The sequence below is a fragment of the Rhincodon typus genome, chromosome 3 (assembly GCF_021869965.1).
Source record: "Rhincodon typus isolate 14 chromosome 3, sRhiTyp1.1, whole genome shotgun sequence".
In the NCBI taxonomy this organism is placed as follows: Eukaryota; Metazoa; Chordata; class Chondrichthyes; order Orectolobiformes; family Rhincodontidae; genus Rhincodon; species Rhincodon typus.
Genome location: NC_063334.1, coordinates 103,714,323 through 103,728,542, shown reverse-complemented (window position 1 = coordinate 103,728,542; position 14,220 = coordinate 103,714,323). Strand labels below are relative to the sequence as shown.

The following is a 14,220-nucleotide window of genomic DNA, read 5'->3' as shown; positions in this document are numbered from 1 at the left end:
ATGAACTGTTCGAGCTCCTCGTGGGAGCACGAGGCGGCGCCGATACAGTCATCAATGTAACGGAGGAAGAGGTGGAGTTTAGGGCCGGTGTAGGTACGGAAGAGGGATTGTTCCACGTAACCTACAAAGAGGCAGGTGTAGCTTGGGCCCATGCGGGTAGCCATGGCCACCCCCTTTGTCTGTCGGAAGTGGGAGGAATTGAAAGAGAAGTTGTTGAGGGTGAGGACGAGTTCGGCTAAGCGGATGAGGGTGTCAGTGGAGGGGGACTGGTCGGGCCTGCGGGACAGGAAGAAGCGGAGGGCCTTTAGGCCATCTGCATGGGGAATGCAGGTGTAGAGGGACTGGACGTCCATGGTAAAGATGAGGTGTTGGGGACCGGGGAATTGGAAGTTCTGGAGGAGGTGGAGGGCGTGGGTGGTGTCACGGACATAGGTAGGGAGTTCCTGGACCAAGGGGGAGAAAATGGAGTCCAGATAGTTGGAGATCAGTTCGGTGGGGCAGGAGCAGGCGGAGACAATGGGTCGACCAGGGCATTCAGGTTTGTGGATTTTGGGAAGGACATAGAAGCGGGCAGTGCAGGGTTGGGGAACAATGAGGTTGGAGGCTGTGGGTGGGAGGTCACCTGAGGTGACGAGGTTGTGGATGGTTTGGGAGATGATGGCTTGGTGCTCAGGGTGGGGTCATGATCAAGGGGGCAGTAGGAGGAGTTGTCGGAGAGTTGGCGTCTGGCCTCAGCGATGTAGATGTCAGTGCGCCATACGACAACTGCTTCCTCTACATCGGGGAAACCAAGCGGAGGCTTGGGGACCGCTTTGCAGAACACCTACGCTCGGTTCGCAATAAACAACTGCACCTCCCAGTTGCGAACCATTTCAACTCCCCCTCCCATTCCTCAGACAACATGTCCGTCCTGGGCCTCCTGCAGTGCCACAACGATGCCACGCGAAGGTTGCAGGAACAGCAACTCATATTCCGCTTGGGAACCCTGCAGCCCAATGGTATCAATGTGGATTTCACAAGCTTCAAAATCTCCCCTCCCCCTACCGCATCCCAAAACCAGTCCAGCTCGTCCCCGCCTCCCTAACCTGTTCTTCCTCCCACCTATCCCCTCCTCCCACCGACTAACCTCATCCCACTCCCTTGACCTGTCCGTCCTCCCTGGACTGACCTATCTCCTCCCTAACTCCCCACCTACACTCACCTTTACTGGCTCCATCCCCGCCTCTTCGACCTGTTTGTCTCCTCTCCACCTATCCTCTCCTCTATCCATCTTCTATCCGCTCTCACTCTCTCCCTATTTATTTCAGAACCCCCTTCCCCTCCCCCTTTTCTGAAGAAGGGTCTAGGCCCGAAACGTCAGCCTTTCTGCTCCTATGATGCTGCTTGGCCTACTGTGTTCATCCAGCCCTGCACCTTGTTGTTTCGGATTCTCCAGCATCTGCAGTTCCTACTATCTCTGGTTCTACACTGTAGGGATTCAATGAGCAGCAGAACAGGAACACTTACACAGAGGTTTTAAAAGGAATGGATACCCAAAAAGCACAATCCGCCATTACCTGCATGACGATCACAACAAGAAAACACAACACAGCCAGACACACTAGTCACCCTACCATACATCAGAGACATATCAGAGATGACCACAAGACTACTCAGACCCCTAGATATCAGGGTAACCCACAAACCAACAACCACCCTGTGATAGCTACTGATGAATGTGAAGGATCCCACACCCACAACTAATAAAACCAACATAGTATACAAACTACCATGCAACAACTGTTAGAAACATTACATCGGCCAAACTGGAAGAAAACCAACAACAAGGGTACATGAACACCAACGAGCCACCAAGAGACACGACCAGTTCTCACTGGTCTCAATACACATGGACAAAGAAGGACATGAATTCGACTGGGACAACACATCCATAACAGCACAAGCCAAACAGAAACATGCCAGGGAATTCTTGGCGGCCTGGCATTCCAAACGAAACTCCATCAACAAATACACATCGAACTGGACCCGATATACAAACCACTAAGAAACAAAACCAGAAGTAATACCAACCACCCCAGCAAAGCGAGGCATATAAATAACAAGCGGGATGGAACACCAGCGCTTCAGTGGAAGTGCATTGACAATGTTACCTAGCAAGGTGACAAAACTTCTGCAATCAAATACACCGGCCTGCTGAGCAAGTCTACAATCTAATTGGGGATATCCGGTCGGCATGGATAAGTTGAACCAAATGCTGTATGGCTCCATGACTCTAACCACCAGCAGCATTATCATATAATAACGATTACACCCCCAAACATTTCACAGAGCAGTCATCATTTTACATAGTCAATTAGAGTTCAGTACATTATAAGCTTCATTTAATAAAATCCATAGCGAGACTTGGAAAGCATAGGTTTAAGCCTTTAAGAACCTAAGGGTTTAAGAAGTCGCAAAACGATCAATTTAAAAACAAAACTTTTAAATGGTAAGTGTAATTTTGACTCATCCAATACCTTGGCAACTGTGCAGATTATTAATTCAATAATGTTATTAATAATAGTATAGTGATTCAACCATCAACTTACTAGCATGTTAACAGAAATTCCAAAGCTATGATTACTTGACAAGCATTTCCACAGATTTTAATACATAAAATATTTTATGTAAAAAGAAAACCATTCCTAAACTAACTCGTTTGGTTCAGCTGAAGATTTATAATTTTTGTTATATCAGAGGAAGAGGGAGAAAGGAATTGGAACTAAAAAGTATCTTTCATTAGTAACAAGATATTTATGAAGATCTTATAAATTTTTCAACCAAGTTAAAATATACAATTAATTAGCTACCATCATCTACCAAAGCAGAGCACACGCATGTTATCGGAGTAGCTTTTGGTATCCGACTTTGTTGAAACATTTATCAAGTAAATCACATTTTTTCCTGTCCTGAAGTATTGCATTGATTGCTATATGCACAGTACAAAAGTATCCACTTCAATCATGATTTTCATTCATGGCAACTAGTTATAGCAGAAATAATTATAACAGACATATTCTAACATTATCGGTCTCCCATGGCACAGTTCACAGCAAATAAGAGAATATATGTCATTTGATAAAATCAGGGGCATTCGTATGCAACGTATTGGTTTGTTATGTGGTACAGCACTTGGAAGATCGCAAAGGTCTAATTGTTCTGCCTTCCTGAGATTAGCAGTCAATTGCTCCCAACAGATCCTCAGCTCTTACTCTCAGTGCTTACTCTCTTACTGCTCAGTCATACCACCAGTCTCTGCCAGAACAGAGATGATTTTGTAATTTATCCTTTTAATCATGCTTAGAGACCACACTGCTACAAACAGCTGGGACTGACTGAAAACACAAAAGGAGTTAACTAAAAGAAGCAAAAGCAGCACAAGGAAAAATCTTTTTATGCAACAGGTGGTACGGGTCTGGAATGCACTGCCGAACAGCGTATTCAATTAAAGCACTCAAAAGGAATAATATACAGAGTTATGCGGAGGAGGACAGAAAATGGCACTGAATGATTTGCTCATTTCAAGAGCTGGTGCAGAAACAGTGGGCCGAGTAGCCACCTTCTTGCCTTGCGCTGTATGGCACTGTATTGTAACAATTGGGTATTTCTGTGAATTTATATCATAGAACACTATGATACTCGTTGCATTTTTCTGAAGTAATAACCCTATTCCACTAAGGAAACTGCTGTACTACTGGTCACAGACAGTCTTGGTGTTCTGACTATTGGTGAGCAGCCAAAATTATTTAATACAGTATGAAAGCAAGGACAGTAAAAGGTAGCTTTCTTGAAAAAGAAATTTGGTCATTTTGCGTGTTCCCTCCCTCAGCCATTGTAAAAAATCTATAGGAAAAAAACACAGCAACAACGCCACTACAAAACACGTCCTATTCTAAGCAATTTAATGAGAAATTGTTTGTGCTGCCCTGTAATTAAAAAAACGAATGCACATTTTACTAGAGGACAAATCTAAAACTGGAGACATAAACATATTTACATGTCACCAAGACCAACCATTTCTGACCACACATTACAGAAGAGCATACATCTGTCCCAGGCAGTGATCTCCTAACTTCCGGTCATAAATGACAACTACCTTGAGGACACAGTTCTGCCAAACACACGTAGCTCCTAGTGACCACGGCAGCATTGAGTCTTAAATGAAATGGGAGCAGTTCTCTTCCATACAATTTGGCAGCAAAGCTCCAGAAGAACAGAGGATAACAGGTGCCAAAGGGAAACTGTCCAATAGGTCATGATTGTAAAGGACAAGGGCAACATCTGCAGTACACAACTACAGAATGCTCCTGCAGCATCATCTCTGGCCTTGCCATTTTTTTTTAAGCTCTTTCATTAATTAGCAGCTTTTTAAAATCAATTCACAAAATTTGAGCATTATTGCTCCAGCCAGCAGTTATTGCCCATTTCTCAGACAGCAGCTAAGAGTCCAATGTCCATTTTCAATTTACAAAAATCTAGAATTAAAGAAAAACAACTGGCCTACAAGTTCCCTTCTAATTCCAAGCAGCAACTCGCTACCATCAAGAGAAACTTCAGACAGGCATTAAATATGGGTCCAGCCAGCGACACCTACAACCCATCAACTAAACTATTAAAAATCACAGTCAAAATCCTGGAACTCATTTGTTTATAACACCATGGATATACCTACAAGACATGGACTGCAATGGTTTAAGAAAGCAGCTATAACTACCACATTCTCAAAGGCATTTGGAACTGGAAAATTATTGCTGGTCTTGCCAATAAAGCCCACATTCCATGGATGAAAAACTGAAATGCCAGCACAATGTGTGAAGCACTATCTATAAATCTTCTGTCACCACTGTTTCCATGGTGTTCCTGTCAGTTGATTAGTCCGTCCTACATCATTAATAAGACAAACAGATGACAAAACACCTGTGGCTTTATAAACTGGATCATTAGAGACAGAAGTGCCATGAAACTTTCCTGGCAGCTGCCCAGGTTCTCCCTACAACATCACAGTTAAAAGAAAGAAATTAAGAATGTGGAATCATGAAGTCATAACTGACCAGTCCTGAGTGAATGTTAGTTGTCCCTCTATTAGAAGACAACATTGATATAGTCACAGTCACAAATGTCTGCTATGTATCTTCATGTGACAGGCTGATTCACAATCTGCAGAACTTCAGACTTTGACCATCCTCTATTCTATAAGGTAGCGTGACCCACAGAGCAAGATCCGCTTCCTTTTCCTCTCTTCTCTACCATCATTCTGCCTTATTCTCTAGACACTGACTCAAATCATAATGTACCTTGACGGACAAATTGTTGCCATTTTGACTGAATGGTAGAGAGCAGGAAAAACTCAGCAGGTCTGGCAGCAACTGTGGAGAGAAAGCAGAGTTAACGTTGCGGGTCCAGTGACCCTTTTTCAAAACTGATTGTAGCAAGGAAAAGGTTGGTATCTTATGCTAAAGTGGGTAGGGGGAGGGGGAAGGAGTAAATGATAAGTGGAGATGGTGCCCAGAGAAAGAAAAACAGTTGGGCAGACAAAGGAATGAGTAAAGGTCAGTCTGGGAGAATGAATAGCTGCTAATGGGATCTGTTAGTGGCTGACAATGGGTTGTTGGAGGTAGCAGCCTATGTGATGACAAGGCCTGGTCTGTTGGGCAGGTCCCCCTTGTTCTCACCTACCATCCCACCAGCATCCACATCCAAAGGATCATTAGCCACCATTTCCAACATCTCCAGCAGGATTCCATCACTAGACAGATATTCCCTTCCCTTATCAGCCTTCTTCAGGGACCATTCCCTCGAGGACACATTGGTCCACTTCTCCTCCACTCCCAACACCTCCCCACATCCCCATGGCACTTTCCCATTGAATCACAGAAGGTGTAACACCTACTCGTTTACTTCCTCCCTCATCCCTATCCAAGGGTCCAAACACATCTTGCAGGTGAAGCATCAATCTCGTGTACTATATTCATTGCTCACAATGTGGTCTCCTCTAATAAAAACCGAAAGAACCGTGGATGCTGTAAATCAGGAACAAAAACAGAAGTTGCTGGAAAAGCTCAGCAGGTCTGGCAGCATCTGTGGAGGAAAAAACACAGTTACCGTTTCGGGTCCGGTGACCCTTCCTCAGAACTCAAAAAAGGGTCACCGGACCGAAACAGTAACTCTGTTTTTTGGGCACTGAACAAGATGGCAGCAAAGTGTCAGCACAGTTCCTGCTCAAGGCTTATCTGCTTCATCCACTTTTCTTATTTCCTTTCACTTTTTTTGTTTAACCCACGTACCTTACATAAGGTCCGAGTTTGTGCAGTGTGGAAGAGATCATTGCAGAGGAGATTAAGCCAGTGCGGGGAGAATGCACCCAACATCATGGCAAGAGGGGTCCCTAGTGCTGATAGCAGTTATGCCGAGGTGGCCTGGGGCAAGAGCGAGAGCAGGCAGCCTAGGGCAGCCGGTGGGAGTAGGAACAGGCTGAAAGGCAGCGAAAGCAGGCAGCCCGGGGCAGCCGGGGGGAGTAGGAACAGGCTGAAAGGCAGCGAAAGCAGGCAGCCCGGGGCAGCCGGGGGGAGTAGGAACAGGCTGAAAGGCAGCGAAAGCAGGCAGCCTAGGGCAGCCGGTGGGAGTAGGAACAGGCTGCAAAGCAGCGAAAGCAGGCAGCCGGGGGGAGTAGGAACAGGCTGAAAGGCAGCGAAAGCAGGCAGCCTGGGGCAGCTGCTGGGGGTGTGGTCGAGCCTGCCGCAGAGGAGCTCCAGCCTTCATGAGGAGTGCAAGCCTGGCTTGGCCAGAGTCTTGTGGACTGTGGTGCTGAACTGTTAACTGTGTTCCTCTGTTTTTCTACCTTTTAGTAAGAATAACTCTAATGTTTAATTCCTTAAAATTTTGTTGTCTTTATTTTTCTGTCTTGTACCAAGATTCTGTACCTAGGTACCTTTGTACCCAAGATGGCATTGAGTGGCAACTTGTAAATTTTGCACTGTATTCACGTGAGTACGTGACAATAAACCTAATTCAATCCAATCCTCCCTGGAATGCTGACCACTTGCAAGTTCAGAAAACAGAATCTGGTGAGAAAGACCTTTTTCAGCTAACTAGAGTGTCAATGTTAGCTTTGCAGGACCGGTGTCTGAAAGTCTTTCCTCCTGTTGATCTTTCCCATCGAATCCAGTGAATGCAGCAAAGGTCCTGCTGGTGGAATTTCGAGTGCTTATTTGTTATGGACACATACTTCAGGTCTCACCACAGTATAGAAGTGTGGAGACAACAACAGCTTGGAACACTAGAAAATGTGTTACTTTGACAGGTCTTTGCTGTCACATGTTCACTGCTGCAGTCTGTAGAACTGACAGCTGAGCCAATGTTGGATCTCCCCATTAATGATGATCTTTGAAAGGTGGCTGTCTAGGTAAAAGGAAGTGTTCAACATATTCCAGCGTCTCACCCTAAGCATGTTTAAGGGATGGAAAATTGGGCTAACATGGTGCGAGTTGATATAGTAGTTTGTTTTGGCAACATTCAAGGACAGGCTGAGATTCTTGATGATAGAATTAAAGAGACTGAGAGTGCCTTGAAAATCTGCTGCAAAGTGAACACTGAGCAGTCTGACACTGAAGTATTACTTCAACCGAACCAAGGAACATAAAGCCAGGTAACTGAAGGCGGCAAGGGAGGAGATTGCTGGATCCTTTACAGAGATCTTTGTATTCTCTTTAGCCACAGGTGAGGTCCCTGAAGACTGGAGAAGAACCAATGTTGTTCCTTTAAGGAGGGCAACAGGGATAATCCAGGAAATTATAGGCCAGTGAGCCTTACATCAGTGGCAATGAAATTATTGGAAGCAGATTCTTATGGACGAGATTTACGCATTTGAAGAAGCAATGAACTTATTAGGGATAGTCAGCATAGCTTTATACAGGAGAGGTCTTGTCTCACTAACATGATTGAGTTTTTTTGAGGAAATGACAAAGATTATTGATGAGGGTAGGGCAGTAGATGCTGCCTACATGGACTTTTACTAAAGCATTTGTCATCGTATGTTGTTCCAGAAGATTAAATTGCATGGAATCCACTGTGCGTTAGCAAGTTGGATACATAATTAGCTTAATCATAGAAGACAGAGGGCGGCACGGTGGCTCTCCAGTTACCACTGCTGCCTCTCAGTACTAGGCACCCGGGTTCGATTCCACCCTCGGGCAACTATCTGTGTGGAGTTTGCACGTTCTCCCCATGTCTGCGTGGGTTTCCTCTGGGTGCTCCAGTTTCCTCCCACAGTCCAAAGATGTGCACGTTAGGTGGATTGGCCAGGTTGGATCGGCCATAGTGTTCAAGGATGTGTAGATCAGGTGGGTTATAAGGGGATAGGTCTGGCTGGGATGCCAAGGGTCAGCGTGGACTTGTTCGGCCAAGGGGCCTGTATCCACACTGTAGGGATTCCAGGATAGTTATGGAGGGATGTTTTTCTCACTGGAGGTCTGTGACCAGTGGTGTTCCACAAGAATCAGTGCTGGGACCTCTTATTAGTAACATATATATCAACGATTTGGATGAAAATGGTCTGATTACTAAGTTTGCAGACAAAACAATAATTGGAGGTGCAGCTGTGGATAGTGAGGAAGGTTATCAAAGGATATGGTAGGATATAGATCAGTTGGAAAGTTGGACGGAGAAATGGCAGATGGAATTTAATCTGGACAAGTGTGAAGTGATGCATTTGGTAGGTCAAATGCAAGAGGAAAGTATATAGTAAATGGCAGGACCCTGAGGAGCATTGATGTACAGAGGGATCTTGGGATCAATTCCACAGGTCTCTGAAAAAGTAGCAACACTAGTGGATAAAGTCGTAAAGAAGACACATGGTATACTTGCCTTCTTCGGTTGAGACCTTGAGTATAAAATTTTGCAAGACATGTTGCAGCTTTATAAAACTGTAGTTAGTCCATATTTGGAGTATTGTGTTCAGTCTGGTTGCCACACTTAGGAAGGACATGGATGCTTTAGAGATGGTGTGAAAGAGGTTTACCAGGATTTTGCCTGGATTGGAGTGTATTAGCTATAATAAGAGTTTATTAGCTATAATAAAACTTGGATTGTTTTTGCTAAAGAGTGTCAAAGGCTGACGGGGCAACCTGATGGAAGTATACAAAATTATGACAGGCATGTGTAGGATGAATAGTTGAGAGTCCTTTCCCCAGGGTGGAACGGTCTAATACTAGGAGGGTTAGGTTTAAGGTGAGAAGGGAAAAGTTTAAAGGAGATGGGTGAGAAAAGCTTTTGTTTTACACAGATGGTGGTAGGTGTCTGGAATGCGTTGCCAGAGGAGGTGGTAGAAGCAAATACAATAACAATGGTTAAGTGGCATTTCGACAGACACATGAACAGGCAGAGAATAGAAGGATATGGACTATGTGCAGGTAGATGGAATTAGTTTAGAATAGCATCACGGTCGGCACAGTAACGGTGAGCCAAAGGGCCTGTTCCTGTGCTTTCCTATTCTATGTTCAATTTAACTACCAGATTTCTATTCCAACTGGTACATAAGTAGAATAGAGGACAAATGAAAACAGTTCTTGCAGATCGTATCTTCATAGCACCAAAAAATAATAAATATGATCCCATGGTATTTGTTTAGATTTCAATTCTTTTAAATCTATACATAATAGGGTTATATCATCAACTTTAAAATGAACTGGCTGTTTTAACCTTTCCAAATGTGAGCTTGGTTCTGTCAGCAATCTTTTCACATGAGCCAGAAGGTTGTAGTTTCAGGCTGTACTCCAAGGACAATCAAAGCATGTCCTGCAGTATTCTGTAGAACGAATGCTGTATTTTCCAACGTTAAATTTAGGTTCCAGTGTAAGCTCAGGTTAAAGATTCAATGGCACCCGTGAAGAAAGGCAACATGTTACCACTTTCCTGGCCACGTCTCTCAACCAGCACAAAATAAATACATGAGACATGTATCTCATTGCTGTCTGTGGCACCTTTTAGTTTACAATAATGACACTTGTATCTACCCAAATAACAATCACTGCATTTCTGAATGTAATTTACTGCATGCAGACCATTTAGGAATGCCCTTAAGACACGATACGGCACCCTATATACAAATATATTATTTTGTCCTCTGTCAAATTAGATGTTTCTCCAATTTTATTTTCAATAGTGTTTTTCTGCTATCATCTTTTATTTATACTGTGGTGGTGACAAGAAAGAATCATAGAATCCCTACAGCGTGGAAACAGGTCATTCGGCCCAACAGGTCCACACCACCCCTCCGAAGAGCATCCCACCCAGACCCACTCCCCTAACCCTGCATTTCCCATGTCTAACATACCTAACCTAAACATCCCTGGCACTATAGGCAATTTAACATTGCCAATCCACCTACCCTGCACATATTTGGACTGTAGGAGGAAACCCACACAGACACAGGAAGAATGTGCAAACTGATGAATCAGATCTGGGGTAAATGCAGAAATGAATAAAATAGTATATTCAAAATAAGGACCAAGAGTAAGGAACTGGCTCTTTAAAACATAACAGTTTCACACAGTAATTACATGGCATTATACGTCACCAAAATATGTTATGAAACCAAGGGCAACTGTAATTATTCACAACAATGTAAGGTAGCAATCGAGAAGGCATTTGCAAATTAGTGAAGTGGTTTTCACAGGAAGAATAAATATTAATAAAAGACTTAGCAGGTAACCACAACAATGGGCCTTTTTCCAGTCAAACTAGGGAAATATCACGTAAATTAAATAGGCTTATAATTCCAGACTTATTTCCCGAGAAAAAGGAGCAGCAGGAGTTGCTAGTGTAAACAATCTCTTGTATTTTAGAGAGCAAAACCAGTGATGCTGTCATGCTATTAAGATACATCCACGCAGATTGAGTTTAACTACTAATGGAAAACAAGAATGTATAGAATCTAGCAACATTCCAGCACAACAGAGTCTCCTAAGCTGTTGTACAAAGCTCTCAAACCACACAGCGTGGGAGGGTTTTTTGCCAAGTGCATTCACATTTATCACTTGATTTCACAGATTTTTGTAGCAATGCTAAAACATAAACCATTAAGTGGATTGTTTTCAATATGAAACATGAGACATGTTATATTAGCTTGATTATACCAATTGTTAACTGTGTACATTGCTAGCAACTCTGCAAGAGGAAACTAAATTTTAGTTTTGATCAGATAAATGCACAACCAATTGGTCAGAATAAGTTTGTCGATGTTTTACACAACTACCTAATTCTGCTACAAAGTAGATATTGCACTGTATAAATTAGTGAAGAGGATGAATTGTACAGATAAAGACTGTACAACTTGCACACATTAATCTTGCACCAGAATACAGGGCAAATTCGGAAAGAAAAGCAGTGTCAACTAGTCTCAACTTCCTCACACAACCAGCATAACTAATTTTAGTTTCACATACGTGTTTGTAAATCCAAAATTAGGAACTAGACCAACCAGATCAGTCATTCAGCTAAAGCCAATTCAGCTCATTTAACATTCATATTAACATATTCAACAACACATCATCTACACTTGTGTCCACCAGGAAATGCCAATAAAGTACGCAAACTATACTCACACGGGTATGAAGACAGATTGGTGAGGATTTTCCTTTTATTTCATGACTGTTTATCTCAGTTAGGCTTGCCAGGGATTTGGGGGGGAAATGGGAAAAAGAAACATGCATAATAGTAACAAAACAGTTATCTTTCAGAGAATCCAAATAAAAATAATACCAAAATCCACGATAACTGATACTTTCTGTTTTGACATTGGCTTGTAAAAATATACAAGTTTTTCACATTACCTCAAAGACAATAAAAATGGAAGTGAATTTTAGGACGAGAGTGAAACTGATGGATTTCCCCATTGCCGCCTCAGTCATAAAAGGACTGCATGAGCAATGAGCTCAATTGGTCAACTGCCCTTCCTCATTCGGAGTTTTTTTTGTTGTCCTTATTTCACATTGACCTTGCCCTGCACCCTGCCAGCATTAAACATTTTAAAGGAGCAGTGGGATCCTTCTTGTCCTAAAAACACATTCCTTAAAATCCTTGATGTCATAGTTTTATCCCTTCTCTCTACCTACAACATCCTTAAAACTTACATTTAGAGGAATAATGCATTTTGAAGGATACTATATATTCTACTTAGCAGTCCTGATTCTATCTATATATTAATTTGCAACTTAACTACAAGCCCAGATTAATGGACACCATTTATAACTTTCTGTAAAGTGAACATCCAAATCTCTCAGGATGGGTAAACGATGATGCCTTGAATATCCGAATATTGCCATTTATTTTGCACACGTTTTTTAAAAAAATAAGACACTACAGTCCCAGGTGGCAGACCAGTCCGAAAAATTGACACCCATGGGATACAGTGCAACATTGCAAGCTGGATCTAAACTTGACTCAGTGACAGAAAACAAAGAGTAATGATCGACAGATGTTTGCGTGAATGGAAAGCAGTTTCCAGTGGCGTTCCACAGGGCACACAGGTGGGTCCCTTGCTGTTTGTGGTATATTTTAATGACTTAGACTTAACATATGGGAGGCACAATTGAGAAACATGCAGAAGACACAAAAATTGGCTGTGTAATTGAGTGTGAAGAGGGTAACGTCATCTCAACTGCAGGAAGATAGGCAAAATAGGCAAAAAAAGGTAGCAAATAAAATACAATCCAGAGAAGAACATGCTTATGCAATTGGTAAGGGCAAAGAAAACAAAGGATTACATAATAAACAAAAGGATACTGAAACAGATAGAGGAAGTGAGACACCTTGGACCGCATGTCCCTGGCAGAACAGGTAGATCAGATGTTAAAGAAGGCACATGGAACGCTTTCCTACACCAGATGAAATATTGAATACAAAAGCAGGCACATAGTGCTGGAACAATACAAGACTCTGCTTAGACCATAGCTGGAGTTTCTCACACAGTTCTGATCGCTAAATTATAGGAAAGAGAAACTTGCTTCGTAATACAGAGGAAATCTCCAAGAAAGCAGTAATTTTCAAGTGCTGACAACAAGAAGGAAAGACCGATTGGCTAGATTTGTTTTCCTTAAAACAGAGGAAGCTGGCAGGTGACTTAACTGTGGTGCATAAAACATTGAGGGCTCTATAGTACGGACAGAGAAGGTGTTTCCCATAACTGAGAGGCCAACTATCAAAGGGCACAGATTTAAGGTGTCGGGGAGAAAGGTTAAAGGAGACATGAGGAAAAATGCTTTCAAACAGAATGTGATAAGTGTCTGGAATTTGCTGACCAGGACCCTCAACTTATTTAAAACAAACCTGGATCCACACCTGAAGTACACTGCAAGACAACAGACCAGGACTTTTTTTTTTATTCATTCGTGGAATGTTGACTTTGCTGGATGGGCTCACCATTTACTGCCCCTTCTTAATTGTTGTTAAAAGGACAGTGATGAGCTGCATCTTGAACTGCTTCAGACTGATTACTGTACGTGGACCCACAATGCCATCAGAGAGTGAGTTCCAGGATTTTACCCAGCAACCGAGAAGAAATGGCAAGTTAGTTCTAAGTCAGGATGGAAGAGAACTTGCAGGTTCCCATGTATCAGCTGCTCTTAACCGTTCTAGAGGGAAGTGGCCATGGTTTTGGAAGGTGTTGTCTAAGGAGCCTTGGTGAATTTCTGCAGTGTACCTTGTAGATACTACATGCTGCTGCTACTGTGCACTGGGGATGGGGTAAGTGAATGGCACCACATCCACCAACAATCAAGCAGGTTGGTTTGTCTTGGATGGTGTCAAGCTTCTTGACTGTTGTTAAGAGCTGCATTATCCAGGCCAGTGAGGTGTGTTCCAGCATGCGGATTTATACTTTGTAGAGGGTGGACAGGCTTTTGGGAATCAGGAAGCGAGTAACTTTCTTCAGGATTCCTAACCTCTGATCTGTTCTTGTAGCCACTGTATTTATATGGCAGTTCAGTTTCTGGTCAGTGGTAAGCCCCACAATGTTGATAGTGGGGACATTCAGTGATAATAATACCACTGAATGCTATGGAGTGGTTAGATTCTTTTTTGTTGGAAATTGTTATTATTTGACATTTGTGTTGCCTTAAAAATTAAATCAGTTTGTAATCTTGTGTTAGACAGATACGTAGTTCAGACCAATAATCATTTCAATTA

At 42.8% G+C, this 14,220-nt stretch overlaps 1 protein-coding gene across 1 annotated transcript in view; it reads right to left on the bottom strand.

The window, feature by feature from the left end:
- The window catches only part of LOC125481939 (erbin-like), a 193,217-nt gene that overhangs the window by 149,468 nt on the left and 29,529 nt on the right, over positions 1–14,220 (bottom strand). The window lies entirely within an intron of this gene.